General features: G+C 38.1%; 1 pseudogene; it reads left to right on the top strand.

Annotated features, from left to right (window-relative positions):
- Nucleotides 1-825: 825 nt before the first annotated feature.
- Nucleotides 826-2180, top strand: LOC126584470 (stemmadenine O-acetyltransferase-like; annotated as a pseudogene).
- The last annotated feature ends 12434 nt before the right edge of the window (nt 2181-14614 follow it).

The raw sequence follows: 14614 nt of genomic DNA, 5'->3' as shown, positions 1-14614 counted from the left end.
ACTTAACAAGTTCGATCAGTTTCAACCTGAATTTTGTGCCCTCTACTTCTCTTCTATCCCAGCTCTAGTGATGAGGTCAATGCTGATCACCGTTCTTTGCCAAAACATCCAACCTTCTAAAAACATCATTATCTGAAGCCCTCACTCAATTCTATCCCTTCGCTGGAAAATTCAAATACAACGTTTCAATCGACGGCAATGACTACGGGGCTGCTTTTCTTGAAGCCCAAGTCAAATAATATTAGACATTTTGGACAACCCCGATTTCGAGATCCTAAATTGACAACTGCAGAGCAACCCTAACTTCGCTAATTTGTCGGCAATTGTCTTTCCTTCCTGACATATATGAGAGAAACAGAAACCCATATGATCCGACTCCAGAGAAACAATTACAACATGAAGCTACACAAAAAGATAAAGTACATATGATGATACAGCCTATGAGAAAACCACTAATAAAATAACCCAAGAAATCCTCGGAATATGCTATCACAAGCTGCAGAACCCGGGTTACCTTAACATCTTTATTATACAGGAAAATAGTAGTGGATTAACAATGAATCTTTCATACAGGAAAATAGTGGTAGATGAACAATGAATCTGTCTTTGCATATAGTTATTGGTCCAAAGTCGCTCTCTTTGTGAACATTAACAATATATTGTTTCTCAATTATTGGCTAACTGTTCTGTATAATATTGTGGATACCTTAAAATAGGTTTGGACAATAAACGGGATCTAGTAGACCACTATAGACTTTGGCACTTTGCGCAGAGTTGCTGTCGTACAAATATTCACACCATTATCCCCAACTCAAGTGCAGAGAAATGATGGGTTCAGAGATGAAGGTAGAAGTCATTCACAAGGAAGCAATCAGACCATCCTCTCCAACTCCTCACTACCTCAAAACAACCAACCTCTCTGTTTTTTATCAGCTTATTCCTGATATTTATGTCCCCTTCCTTCTCTTCTATCCCAACAATAATACCAATCACCGATCTTTAGCAGCTGAAAGATCGAAAATCCTTAAGACATCATTATCTGAAATACTCACACACTTCTATCCCTTCGCAGGAAAGTTCCACTATAATGATTCAATCTGTTGCAATGACCATGGTGTTGCATTTCTTGAAGCCCAAGTCAACTGTCCCATATCCAAGATTTTGGACAAAGCAGATATTGGGATGGTAAAACAATTGCTTCCAGCTGATATGGCATCCAGACAAGCAGTCACAGGCTATCTTCTACTAGTCCAGGCCAATTTCTTCTAATGCGGTGGAATGGCAATTGGAGTCAGTATTGCGCATAAGGTCGCGGAAGCGTCTACAATCAGCACATTCATCAAAAGATGGGCTGAAATTGCACTTGACTTGACCAGTAGGCCCCGTACTGATCACCAGTTAGTTCTTCCAGCAGAATTTGGGTCGCAGCTTCTCTTTTTCCACCACAAGATATTCTCAATGCACCTCAACCGACCTTGGAATTTCCTAAAGAAAAGTGTATAACAAGCAGATATTTGTTTGACGCTTCAAAGATTGCTGCACTCAAGTCCAAGTCCGCCAGTGCTACTGAACCAAATCCTACACGCATTGAAGTAGTATCCGCTCTCATTTGGAAATGCGCCATGGAAGCATCAAAATCAAAATTCAGGTCAATAAGGCCATCTGCTTGGTGTCGCACGGTGAGCATGCGAAACTTGTTGGTGCGGCCCTCGGCAGAAAATTTATTGGGAAATCTTGTGGGGAAGTTTATAGCAAAGGCCGGAGAAAGTGAAGTCATGGGTCTTGACCTTCAAAGCTTAGTTGGTAAGTTGAGGAAAGGCATTGAGGAGTTAAAAGTAAAATATGCTAATAAAGTTACCGGGGATGCATGTGAGTCCTTGAAAGAGTATGGGGACCTCTTACAGAGGGATGATATAGAAATCTATACCTGCAGGAGTTGGTGCAGGTTTCCCTTCTACGCAGCCGATTTTGGATGGGGAAAGCCATAGTGGGTGAATCAGAGTCTCGAAGGCAAGAATTTGATTGTGCTGATGGATGTGCGAGATGGAGATGGTGTTGAAGTGTCCTTAACTTTTAATGAAGAAGACATGGCCACAATTGAAAGCAATAAGGAGCTGCTTGCACGTGCTTCTCTCGGTCGGAATCTCATTCTTCAAAAAGATGTTGCCCTTGTTGTATGAGTTTTGTTGGCTGGGAAAGTTGAGGGAGCAATGAGAAGTCGTCCAGCACAAGTATTTCTTCTTTCCTTAATTAACATGCTGCACTTACTATCTATTTATACCAGCTTTCTAATAGAGGTAGAACTCATCAACACATGTGGGTCTCACATCTCTCTAATAGAGAGATGATATAAATGATGGTACAAATTGTAACAATAGCAATTTTTGAAGTTTTTATTAAGTGGCCGGCGCAGCAATTATTGTCAGGTGAAGATTTGGGAAGAGATTGTTGTGAAACATAAATAACGGCCATTCTTACTCAATGTATGTTAGTAAAGCATCATAAACAATCATATTAATGTAGAAAGCCTTTTGGGTTACCACTCATGTATTTGATGCCCTATATAAAGATGGCTTATTGATAATTCTCTCCTTAATTTCTTATCTCTCTCGATTGTCTTTTACTTCATACTTTATTTCCAACACATTATCAGCACAATAACACTCTTAATTTTAGCACCAAAATAAAGAGACAAGGAAATGAAATGAATACGGCAAAATCATCAGCACGTTATACAAGAACAGGATTATATATGCTTCAACTACAAATTCCAATTAGTTTATTTTAATAAACTTTACTGCCGAATGTCCTTTCTAACATATATGATATTGTTTTCTTCTTACAGATCCATTATTCCACAAGGGCATGTGTGCTTATTCGTTTCATGGCAGATATACGGAACAAAAAGGGTGAGATTAATATCGTTGCGGCTTGCATCATGAATGACATATCTTTATTGCATCATCAGCTTATGTTAGTATTCATGTATTCACTAAGCGTGGTTTCAATTTAGTTAATTGTAATATAACACCAATTAATAACGTAGTGATGATGAATTTACAAGAGATGAGGACATGCAGTCCCTTTATTCTCGTCAAATAGTCAGATCCGGACCTTAGTTCTCATCACATGATGATTGAAGGGCCTATAGCCTCATATGAGTACAAAGTTCATAGTTATGCAATTGCTAGAGCCTATAGCTCATTGCATCAATAACCAAATGAGAATACGGACTTATGGGATTTAGTGGATTGTATTGAGTATTCTTTTCCCCGAAATTGTTGCAAAATTATTTTGTAATTTCTAGTAATGAAATTCCACATCCCAGTGATAAAGTATTGAATTAAAACCTAGAGTTCAATGATTCTATATAATTGAAAGCCTGAAATTTCTTGGCTTAATTACATAAACAACGCAAACTAACTTTTGGTACGTTTATGGTTATGTAATTAGGTATCGAGCATGACTGCTTTACACCAAAACATTTGGTGTATTTTTACCAAGTCTTTGATCAAAAGAAAAGGAAAAATGTTGGAGACAATTTTACAACTCTCCCACGAATTTTAACTCGGTGGATATAACCAATTTGACGTATAAATTCCATTCTAGTTGATGAGTTTTATATCCCACCTTGGGCTTGCAAGCAATTAACAGTTGAGTTATCTCCCAATAGCTTGGCTTTTCATTTTATTTCATTTAATTTTTCAGCATTTTATTATGATGATTTCAATTTTCTTATATTAATTAATATGCATTCGTTCATTGAGTTCATTTATTTTTATATTGAATTATATGTTAATCTGTTCAATTCATTTTTTCGAGAAAAAAGCTTCTACGTTCTCTTACAAGTTGTATCACACATTCAAAAGAAGTAGTGTATGTTTGTCATGAACCAGAAGTTCATTAACAAATCATGGCATGATTATCTTGGCTATTCAACATCCACAATGATGTGTAGGATAATTACAAATTTGTACGGTCATATTTTGTAGGCCTCAATATAGTGCCCTGTGCACGTCCTTGCAAGGATTGCTTGTACAGAAAATTGGTCCTCAGACAATGTAAGTCAAAATTGACTTTGAATCCCCATTTTCTTCTCAAGATTTAAAAGCATATTTGTGAGCTTATTCACCATCTAATTGTGTACCATTTGACCTAGGTGTACCTATAAGATGGTCATTGTGGAGTAAAAAATAATCCCAAAAATTCAGAAGACGACACGTGAACTTTCTCTCGAAGACGACAATATTTGCCCTCATTAAATGGACAGGGCTCTCAAATATTCGCATGCACAGCTCAACTTCCTTGGAGGCTCGAGCAGTTGCCTATGACACCATCAAGCTCATCTGGTCACGGTATGGAAAAGTCAAAAGTATTAAAGATATAATTAATCACCAAATCCTAAATCCTATAGTTAATACATTCCTGATTGAAGAACAACTCAAACAAGTAAGGAATCCTCATCACTATCAATTAAGAATACTTACATGATAATTCTATGATTTTATCTCCTAATTAATATCTTGGAATCATTCCTTCTTCGTCCATTCGGCCACCTCCCATAAATACGTCATCTCCACCATCCACTGGTAAGCTTTACGCTACGCATACAAGCCTTAAAATTTCGACTCTTTTCTGAGTTACTGACTTAGGCATTGAAGATCCAATGACCAAAAAAAAAAAGTTGGGCGCGTGTGGCTTCGTCAAGATTGAAGATAGCAGATTCTTGCTACCACATTCATAATATTATTTGATAGTTATTGTACCGCAATTTCTCGAATTTCGAAGAATATTTCATGTCAAATTGGGATTAATTTTGAGCACAAAACTTCTCATGGCTTAACAAAAGCCTTAAGCATTTTATTCATTGCTAATTTTTGCTTTGGAGATGCATTTTGAGCATGTGGATCATCATGATCAATTCGGTTGAGGCAAATTTTCCAATCAACAAGTAATTGTGAACACAAAGGTGGTTTTGTCAATTAATATTGGGATTTGAGTCGATTTAGTTATGCTCGTATTTACCGTGTTTTTGCGAATTTTAACTAAATTGTCTCATCGTTAGGGGAGAAATGATAGTTTTAAGAACATCGTGAATCTATGTTGATACATCTGCTCTTGTCTCATAAATGATGTATATTACTTTGTTCCATGCCTAAGGCATGACAGATATATAGGTTTCCAACTTTGAAATCCTCAAAAGTGAAGGTTAATAAAGTTAAGCATGATTGAAAATAATGCTCCATAAGAGTTTATGATGAATTCTCTAAAGAATTTATCTTGAATGCTCTAAATAATTCATCTTGAAATGTTTGTATTACAAGTGACAATGGACGCCCTTAAGGAGAACAATACCCAAACAATATGATACTTATAAATTACATATGCGCCTGCATATAGAAATTGTTTTAGATCACGAATTGATGATAATTGATAATTTGATAATAGTAGCTACTTATCATATCATCAAGAGCTATTTAATCATGTGTTACCATTAATGTCAACAAAGTAAAGTGTTCACCAAATTGGAAAGAGGCAAATTCCATTTTTAAGAGCCATTGAAAAACGTGGAATAAAGGAACCTATAGTTTTAACTCCAAAAATTAATTTTGGGTGTATGTCACAAAGTGAGATAAATTTACTATCGCATAACGCTTATTAGTAGAGACATAGTCTACTATTTTAAGTGCAACCACATTTCTATAAGTATATTGTTATTTTGAAGGTGAGACTCATAGCATGTGAAGACTGCTTACTTGTAACGACCCGTCCCCAATTATTACGATTTTATAAAGTGAATTTTCGAAAATGCCCTTCAAGGCAAATGTGTTGACTTTTGTTGACTACCTTGTCTAGTTATGTAAGATTCATTTTCTTGGCATATCCTCGTAGTACTCGTCACTACGGACGCGTGGGCGCAAACGAATCGTGATTTGGAGTTATAACAAAGGAAATATTAACGTTTAAAGTCGGGGGCATTTTAGTAAATTGGTTATTTTCTAGAAAGCTCCAGATTTTTGGAGCTTAATCTGGAGAGCCACGTGTGTGGCCTGGATTTAAAGAAAGAAAAGTTGGGCGGTGGAGATGAAATATAAAGGAGGGAAAGAAGGGGGGAACCGGCCAATGAGGAAAAGAAGGAAAAAGGAAGTGACCAATGGGGGAGAAAAGATAGGAGGGGAAAAGAGAGAAAGGGGATGCACCGGATCACACTTGACCCAGTTACACCTAGCCAACTCGCGCGACCCGGTTTTGACCTGGGGCTAATTCCAGCGGTTCGTTTCGGTTTTCTTCAGTTTTTCCAACAAATTGTGGCTATCCATCATCTAGAACCGACTCAACAACCTTCATTCTTCATGTTTCACTCCAAAATCGAAGGAATTGGACCTTGATTCATGAAGATTGAAGCCATCGGCTTCGAGGGCACACACGACAGTGAATCCGCCATTCCTGAAATGATTTCGTGCAATTTCCACCATCAACATACTTATCTTAAGTCCAGGAAGAATACCCAATCATTTGTTGGAGCGTTGGAGTCGATATGAGGACGAATTAAGAAGCACCCTTTATAGGGTTTTCGATGGGTTTGGACGAAATTGGGACATTTCCCAGACAAATTGGCCTTAGTCACAGGTATAAAAGTTGCTCCACTAATTGAGATCTTCATTCCTGTAAAATTTGGTAATTTTTTAAAATAGTTGAATTTTCCGACGAGTCTGGGTGGCCGACCACCAACTGCGGTGGCGCGTGGCCAATGGGCCGCCGATGCTATTTTACACTAAATTGATATCCTGATCTCAGATTTGATAACCATGTGATGTGATTTAAGTATTGTGAATCTAGTTTGATTAAGGTGTGTTACTTGACAATTATATGAATCGACGATTCGACTATTGGATTGTCACCAAATCTTGATACGATATAGTACGTAATATTTGAGGATATTAGAAACTTACGGATCTGGAATCCGACGTACGGATCTTCCCGAATAGGATATGTAAGTTACGTATTCTATTGATAAGAATTCTAAGGCATGATTTGATAATTGTTCTAAGCGCCGATTGTTCGTGACGTCTTGATGTTTGTGCTAGGGAGTTGTAGTGCGGACTCCAGGTGAGTGGGCTTTTGGTCTATATATACATATATATGTTTTACGTTTTCCCAGAAACTATTTTAAATAATTGTATATCTTTAAGTGTCATGTCATACCTGCATTTCATTTTAGTATGTGCATTTGTATTTGTATGCATGATATCGCATGACGCGGCGGAGCCCAGGTAAGCATCAGGTGAGTACTAGATGATGATAGTGGTTGCATTGTGTATGGTTATAAATAAATGCATTTAGAGCTCATTATCCTACACCCCAGTGTTAGTACTCCTCCCGAGGCCAGGGCCTAGCCTTCACGTGATCGTTCACCTCCCGCGCCACACGCTCACCTTGGATCCAAGGCAGGTGCCAACCTGTCATACAGACCACATTAGGTGGTTCCGACTCGTAGGTGACTTGCGATACTTCGCACAGCCTTCACGTGATCATAGCACTTGAACGTATCTATTTACACCCAGCCTGTCATACAGACCACATTAGGTGGTTCCGACTCGTGTGCAGGAATTGGTTATGAGCTGTAGATTCAGCCGTACAGGCTCCATTAGGTGACTCTGGTTGATATATCATTTTATATTGATTTACATCACCTGGCTTACATATTTATTATTGAGATACTTGACATGGCACAAATCTTGGTTTTCACTACTCTTAAGCCTGATTTTTATATATGTATATTTTATTATTTTCTGGAAAATTATACAGGTTTTACGGTGAGGGGTTATTATTTTTGGAAAAAGAAATGGTTTTAAAAGGCTTTGTTTTTGCCCACTCACGTTTTCTGTTTTTCGCCCCTCTAGGTTTTAGTGGCTGAAAGTTCGTATCGACGAGGACTATTGGCAAATCTCAGTCTAGGTGGCTACCTCTGAGGGTATGATCCTTACCCACATCACTGTACTTTACTTATGTCCTGACATCGCGTGTGAAATGGGTTCATTCCTGCTCATAGCGCACTCTGGTCTTTAGGCAATTTTAGGTTCAAATTTATTCATATTTTCCACATCACTATACTTTATGGCTTCATCACCTTCCAGGTGTCAGCCAACACAACTCAATTTGGTCCTCAACGAGTATTTTGGTTAGTTTGAACTAAATTATATTGTTGCAGCATACCCTAAGAGCTAAGAGTTTATGACTCTTGAAGAGCTTACAAGGCTATTTGTATATATGGTTTATAGTTGCCATGGAGTTTATACTACTTATAGTTTATTTTAAATCCTAAATTTAATTTTGTATTTATTTGTTGCAAGAACACAAATGGATGTTGTCAACTTCTGATAAAGTTCTGCATTTCCCCATGTCAAGTTCTACTCAAGTTTAATTTCTCGAAGACCGAATTCACATTACTTCAAACTTGACAATGGTGACCAATTGAATCAAGGCTACAATCATCAGGGGAGTCACTTATCTAGCGAAGTTATTGATCAGGGAGTCTTTGACAGTATGCTACAATGGACATATAAGCTCGTTGTGCTCTTTTCCTATCAAGGTTTTAGCGAGGCAACATTATTCCTGTCCAACACCATATTAATATTTCATAATCGTGGTGCCCAAATTTTTTCCTTCACTTAGGTTTTTCCTCACTGGGTTTTCCAAGCAAGGTTTTATCTAGGCAACTATCATTGAAACATAAATAGTGACTCACCTTATTCAATGTATAGTATTAAACCATCATAAATAATTATATTAAGGGTTAATCTCAGTTTACTACCCTTAAGTTTCTTGGTTTTCAACATTTGGTACAAGAAGTTTTTTTCATCCTAGAGTGGTACATAAAGTTATAATTTTGGGATACTTTCATACATCCGTTAAGGTTGCTATTAAATTTGCCGTTAACTGATGATGTGGCATCCACATGGACAATGACTGGGCGCCACGTGGATATTATATATATATATATATATATATATATATATATAATTTGGGTGTCTTCTCCTTCACCCCTTCCGACCCCCCTCCATTTTCTCCTTTACACCCAGCCTTCGCCCTCCTTCTTCGACTCCACCCACTCCATTTCTCTTTCTCTTTCTCCCTCCCACATGTCTATCCATCAATGGCTTCCTCCAAGTCCACATCTCTCCTAAACCCTATTAGGCTCCGGATCTCCTCATGTACCCACATCTCTGCTCGTTTCTTCTGCCCGGTGGCACCGCCTGGATTGCCTCCTGCTCTGCTGCTCACAACCACACATAATTCATGCTCCCTCCCCTCACCACCGCTGCTCTGCTGCTGCTCTCGTTCGTTTTGATTTTGGTGGTGAGGTGGCGCTCTCCCATTCACCGCTGTCACCTCCATCATCATCCTGTCTCCATTTCTTGGTATAGTCCTCATCCCTTGTATAAGTCAACGACGTAGGGTTTCTCCGAGAGGTACATGTCTGATTGCTATTGGCTAGGGTTTGAGGGTGTATGAGAGTGGATTGACATGTGGGTGTAGCGAATAATACAGAGCAGTGGAAGAAGACAGGACAAAGGATAAAAGAGAATGAGAAATGAAGTGGGTGGAGTCAAAAAATGAGGGGGAAGGGTAAGTGCAGGGGAGAGAATGAAGGAGGGATCGGAAGGGGTGAGGCAGAAGAAGCCTAAATTTATATTTTTTTAATTTTTTATATTATTTTTTAATTTTTTAAATTATTTTTTAATATCCACATGACACCCAGTCATTGTTCATGTGGATGCCACATCATCAGTTAATGGCAAATTTAATAGCAATCTTAACGGATGTATGAAAGTTTCCCAAAATTATAACTTTATGTATTACTCTAGGATAAAAATGCTTTATATACCAAATGTTGAAAACAAAGAAATTTTAGGATAGTAAACTGAGATTAACCGTTATATTAATGTATATAGGGTTTAATGATGATTGAAGATACTTGTTCTTGGACCAGGATCCTTGCCAGACGCCGTGGGGATCAATCCATTCGAACCGTAAAACTCATATCCTACGACCCACAATTATTTTGAATTTGAATTTTTATTTTTCAGCTTCTCCATTTCTCACTTTCTCTGGGCAAACTCCATTAAATGAAGAATTAAATATTCTGCAAATCGGTCCGATAGGCATATCATTTGGCCTGCTTCATTTTCCCCTTTGATCCCTCCGTTGGTGACCAATTCGACCATCAACGCTGGTGGCAGCAAGATGAAGACGGGCTTGCTGGTAGCTAGGGCAAGGGTAACAAGGTCTACGCTAAGTCTTTCCCTCCGTCCCCAAACCTCTGCTAAGGATTACTTGGTTGCGAGGGCAAGCTTGCAAGGGTTACTAAGTACTGAATTTTGGGGAGAGAGCATGAAAGAAACAATAAGAAGGGAAAAAGAAGGAAGAGGCAGCGGCAGCGCCTCGTTTCTTGGGACATAAATTGGAAAAATTAGAGGCCGCACGATTTTCATCTATTTTGAATCAACGACCACGATGATGTGGTCCACTGGCTTCGTCTAGAAAACATCCGAATGGGATCTGAGTCCCTTGTTCTTCTCTCTTTTCTTTCTATTCTTTCTATTCTTTCGTATACCTTACTTTATTTCCAACATAAATGGTTTTTTCTTTTTAACAAAAAAATAAATTTTATTTTTTTGACTTTTGAGTTGTTCAGCAAGAGAGAGAGAATGTGTATGAAAGAAATATAGTTGTATTTTTTGCCTCATTGAGTGTCGAAGATGTGTATGAAAGAGATATCTTGAATGAAAAATTGGATGTCTAACTCTAATTTTTATTGTTACTCAGTACTATGGTCTGGTTGTATTTTTATTTATTTAGAAGTGAGAAGTCTTAGATTTAAATCTCGTGGATGGTGAATTCGATACTAAATTAGGCTAACTAGCTGAACTCTCAATCTTCTTAGTGTAAAAATATCGATGTACTAAGAAAAACTCTAATTTTATTTGAGAAGTTCTTACTACCTTCCTCATTATCCTTATTCTTTAAGCCTTTTCCACTCATTTTTTGACTAAAATCACAAATTCTAGTTTTTCACTTTTACCCTTGTGGTAAATCAAAGAATGCAAAGTAGATGATAAAAAAGTGGGACCCCACCACTTATATCTATTTACACTTTTCATGAGCTTATTGACTATATGAATTCTTCCCTCAGTAGCCTTGTAGCCGTTAAGAAATTTTTTGACTGAAACACGAGTGGTATATCATGTGTTTTTATAGAAATTGTGGAAATTTTTATTTTTTAAGTTATTAACTTTTAAACACACATAGTATTAGGAAAATATTTCTCATTAATTCAATGAATAACTTTACACTTTAGGTATTTATACAAAGCCATCATAGCTAACAGAAAAGAGATAACTAGCAAAACTAACTAAGATTCCTTATCCTTCCTTAACCTCTAAGTATTATCTCTTGTAGGTGTAATTACATTTTTATCTTTAATATCCCTCCTCAAATGAAACTGTGGTACTTGCAGTTGTAGTTTGTCACGTAGAAGTAATAACCTAGGCTTTGACAGAGACTTGATACAAATATGTCACATCTCGGGCTCAACTTCGCTATAGCACGATATTGTCAGCTTTGGGCCCTGACCACGCCCTCATGATTTTGTTTCTGGAAACTCACACGAGAACTTTCTAGTGGGTCTCCCATCATGGGATTGCTCTTGCGAGAACTCGCTTAACTTTGGAGTTCTGATGGAACCCGAAGCCAGTGAGCTCCTAAAAGGTCTTGTGCTATATGGAGGTGAGCATGTACATATAAGGTTTAGAAGATCCACTCATCTGGGCACTATGGAATGCTACAATCCACCACCCTTAGGGGCCCGACGTCCTCGTTAGCACACTTCCGGCCAGGGATTGGCTCTGATACCAAATTGTCACATCTCGGCCTAGGCCCCCACCACATCCCAGGCTCAACTCTGTCTTAGCACAATATTGTCCGCTTTGGACCCCGACCACGCCCTCATAGGATTGCTCTTGCGAATACAAAGTGGACAATATTGTCCGCCTTGGAACCTAAGAGAATACAATGCATTATAAATCTTGTCATACCAAGCTCAATGGGCCTGTTTTAAACCATAGAGTGATATGTGAAGATGACAAACATGATATGGTTTTACAGGATCTTGAAAGCCAGGTGGCTCTTGCACAAACATTGATTCAGTAAGTGTGCCATGGAGAAAGGCATTGGTGACATCTAATTGATTAAGAAACCAATCATATTGTGCAGCAAGAGTGAGAATGAGTCAAATAGTCACAGGTTTAGCCACTGAACTAAAAGTTTCTGTGTAGTCCAGACCCTCTTGTTGGTGAAACCCTTTAGCAACCAAACAAGCTTTATACCTGTCAATAGATCTATCTGGTTTTCATTTGATTCGGAAAACCCATTTACATCCCACAAGGTTGTGAAAAGGGGAATGGGGTACAAGAGATCAAGTACTAGTTTTGACAAGGGCATTAAACTCCTCTTGCATAGTTGTGTGCTAATGGGAATGTTTTGAAGCTTGTAAGTAGGTTGTAGGAACATAGTCAACTGCAAGATGTGGAAGAATGGGGTCCGTAGTTGCAGTTAGTGCTTTGGGTTTGAAGATTCCAGACTTAGATCTTGTTTGCATTGGGTGGATATTGGTAGGTGATGTAGAGTGTGAGGAAGTGGAATTTGAAGGAACTGCAGAAGTTAATAAGGGTACAGGATGTGGAAAAGTGGATGTGGTTGCAGTCTTGGATGTAAAGGAAGAGGTTGATGAAGAGGTAGAATTTAATGGAGTGGATGTGAGTACTGAATGTGGTGTAGAGACAGTATTGGGGAGGGGGAAGTACTGAATGTGAGGGATGATGGAATTGGAGATTGGTATAAGGGAGAGGTAACAGGTTTTGATGGAAAAGAAAGCAAGGTATGAAATGGAAAGGTTGACTCATCAAAGATGACATGCCTTGAAATATACAATCTATGAGTAGATGGATGTAGACATTGATAGCCATTGTGATTTAGGCTATACCCCAAGAAGACATAGGGCTTGCTTTTAGGATCTAGTTTTGAAGATGTATATGGCTTCAACCAAGGGAAACAACTGCAACCAAATACTTTAAGGGACTTATAGTCTGGTGCTTTCTTGAAGAGAGACTGCCAAGGAGAATATTTGGAAATGGTGGGTAACCTGCTAATGAGATAGACAGAGGTAGCAAAGACCTCAACCCAATAAGCATGAGGCATCTTAGATGATGGCAAGAGAGTCTGAGCACTCTCAACTATAAGCTGGTGCTTACGTTCTGTACATCCATTTTGCTCGGGGGTATGAGGATAAGTGAGCTGAAGTTGAATACCATGGCTAGGTAAGAACTGAGAGAAAGTAATGCTAACAAATCCTCCACCAGAATATGACCTTAGTGCAATAACTTTTGTACACAAAGAGTTTTCAACAAGTAATTTCCATTGCATAAAAGTGGAGAGTACATCAGATTTACACTTTTTATGAAAATGACATAGTACCGAAATCCTTTGTGATAAACTATGGGTAAGGGTCCCCAAACATCCGTATGGATAAGTTCTAAAGGCTTTCTTGTTGTACAAGTAGTACTAGAAAATGGACGTTTAGAACATTTCCCTAATGCACAATCTGAGCAAAAAGTTTTATTGGAATTATCAAGAACAGAAATACATGACTGAGATGCCAACTTATTTATGATCTTAATAGAATGGTGGCCTAATCTTTGATGCCAGAGATGTTGTAAAGCTTTGCCAGATGTAGTTAAAGCTTGATGAGAATTAGCAGGATATTTTGATGAGTGAAAGGATAGAATCCATGTTGAACTGGACCTTTAGAAAACATCCTCCCCGAAGAAAGATCATTCACAGTGAAGTGAAAAAGGATAAAGATGCATATAACACGAATTGTCAAGTAGAAATTGATTGGCATAGATAAGGTTATGTTTCAAATCAAGAACATGTGAAACATGCTTCAATGCAAAAGAATTAGTAGAAGTATGTAAAGATGAAGAGCCAAAGTGGAGAATAGGTAAACATTTACCATCTCCAATATACACTTGCTCAGGACCAGTGTATGCTTTTGGATTATGAAGGTTGGCATATGAATTTGTCATATGCGAACTGGCACCAGAGTCGACAATCTAGGTAGGAGTAGAATTAGAAGTACTGGTAACCATTGCAGAATGAGAAGATTTACCAATATAGTTTTGATCTATGCCATGAGGACACAAGCTTCATGATCTGGTTGTCGAAAAATCTGAGAGAATATCTTTCGATTTAAAGAGTAATTGTTGCGAGCTCCACGATTGAATCTTTGATTGGTGTTTTGAGAGTAGTTATTTCTGCCAGTGTTAAATCTGTAGTTTCCACGAGTTTGAGAATTGTCCTAATTTGTATTTGGATAATTTCGATCCACATTGTGACCTTGATTGGTGAAATTAGGAACATGTTGAGCAAAAAAAGCTTGAGGATTAGAATTGGCAGGCAAAGGAACAATACCAGCAAAAGAATTATACGCCTAAAACAGTGCAGTTGTGACAATTTTATTCCGATTGTTGAGTTGAATTTCCTTACTAAGAAG

This window comes from Malus sylvestris, chromosome 10 (genome assembly GCF_916048215.2).
Source record: "Malus sylvestris chromosome 10, drMalSylv7.2, whole genome shotgun sequence".
Lineage (NCBI taxonomy): Eukaryota > Viridiplantae > Streptophyta > Magnoliopsida > Rosales > Rosaceae > Malus > Malus sylvestris.
This window is presented reverse-complemented; position numbering and strand designations above follow the sequence as displayed.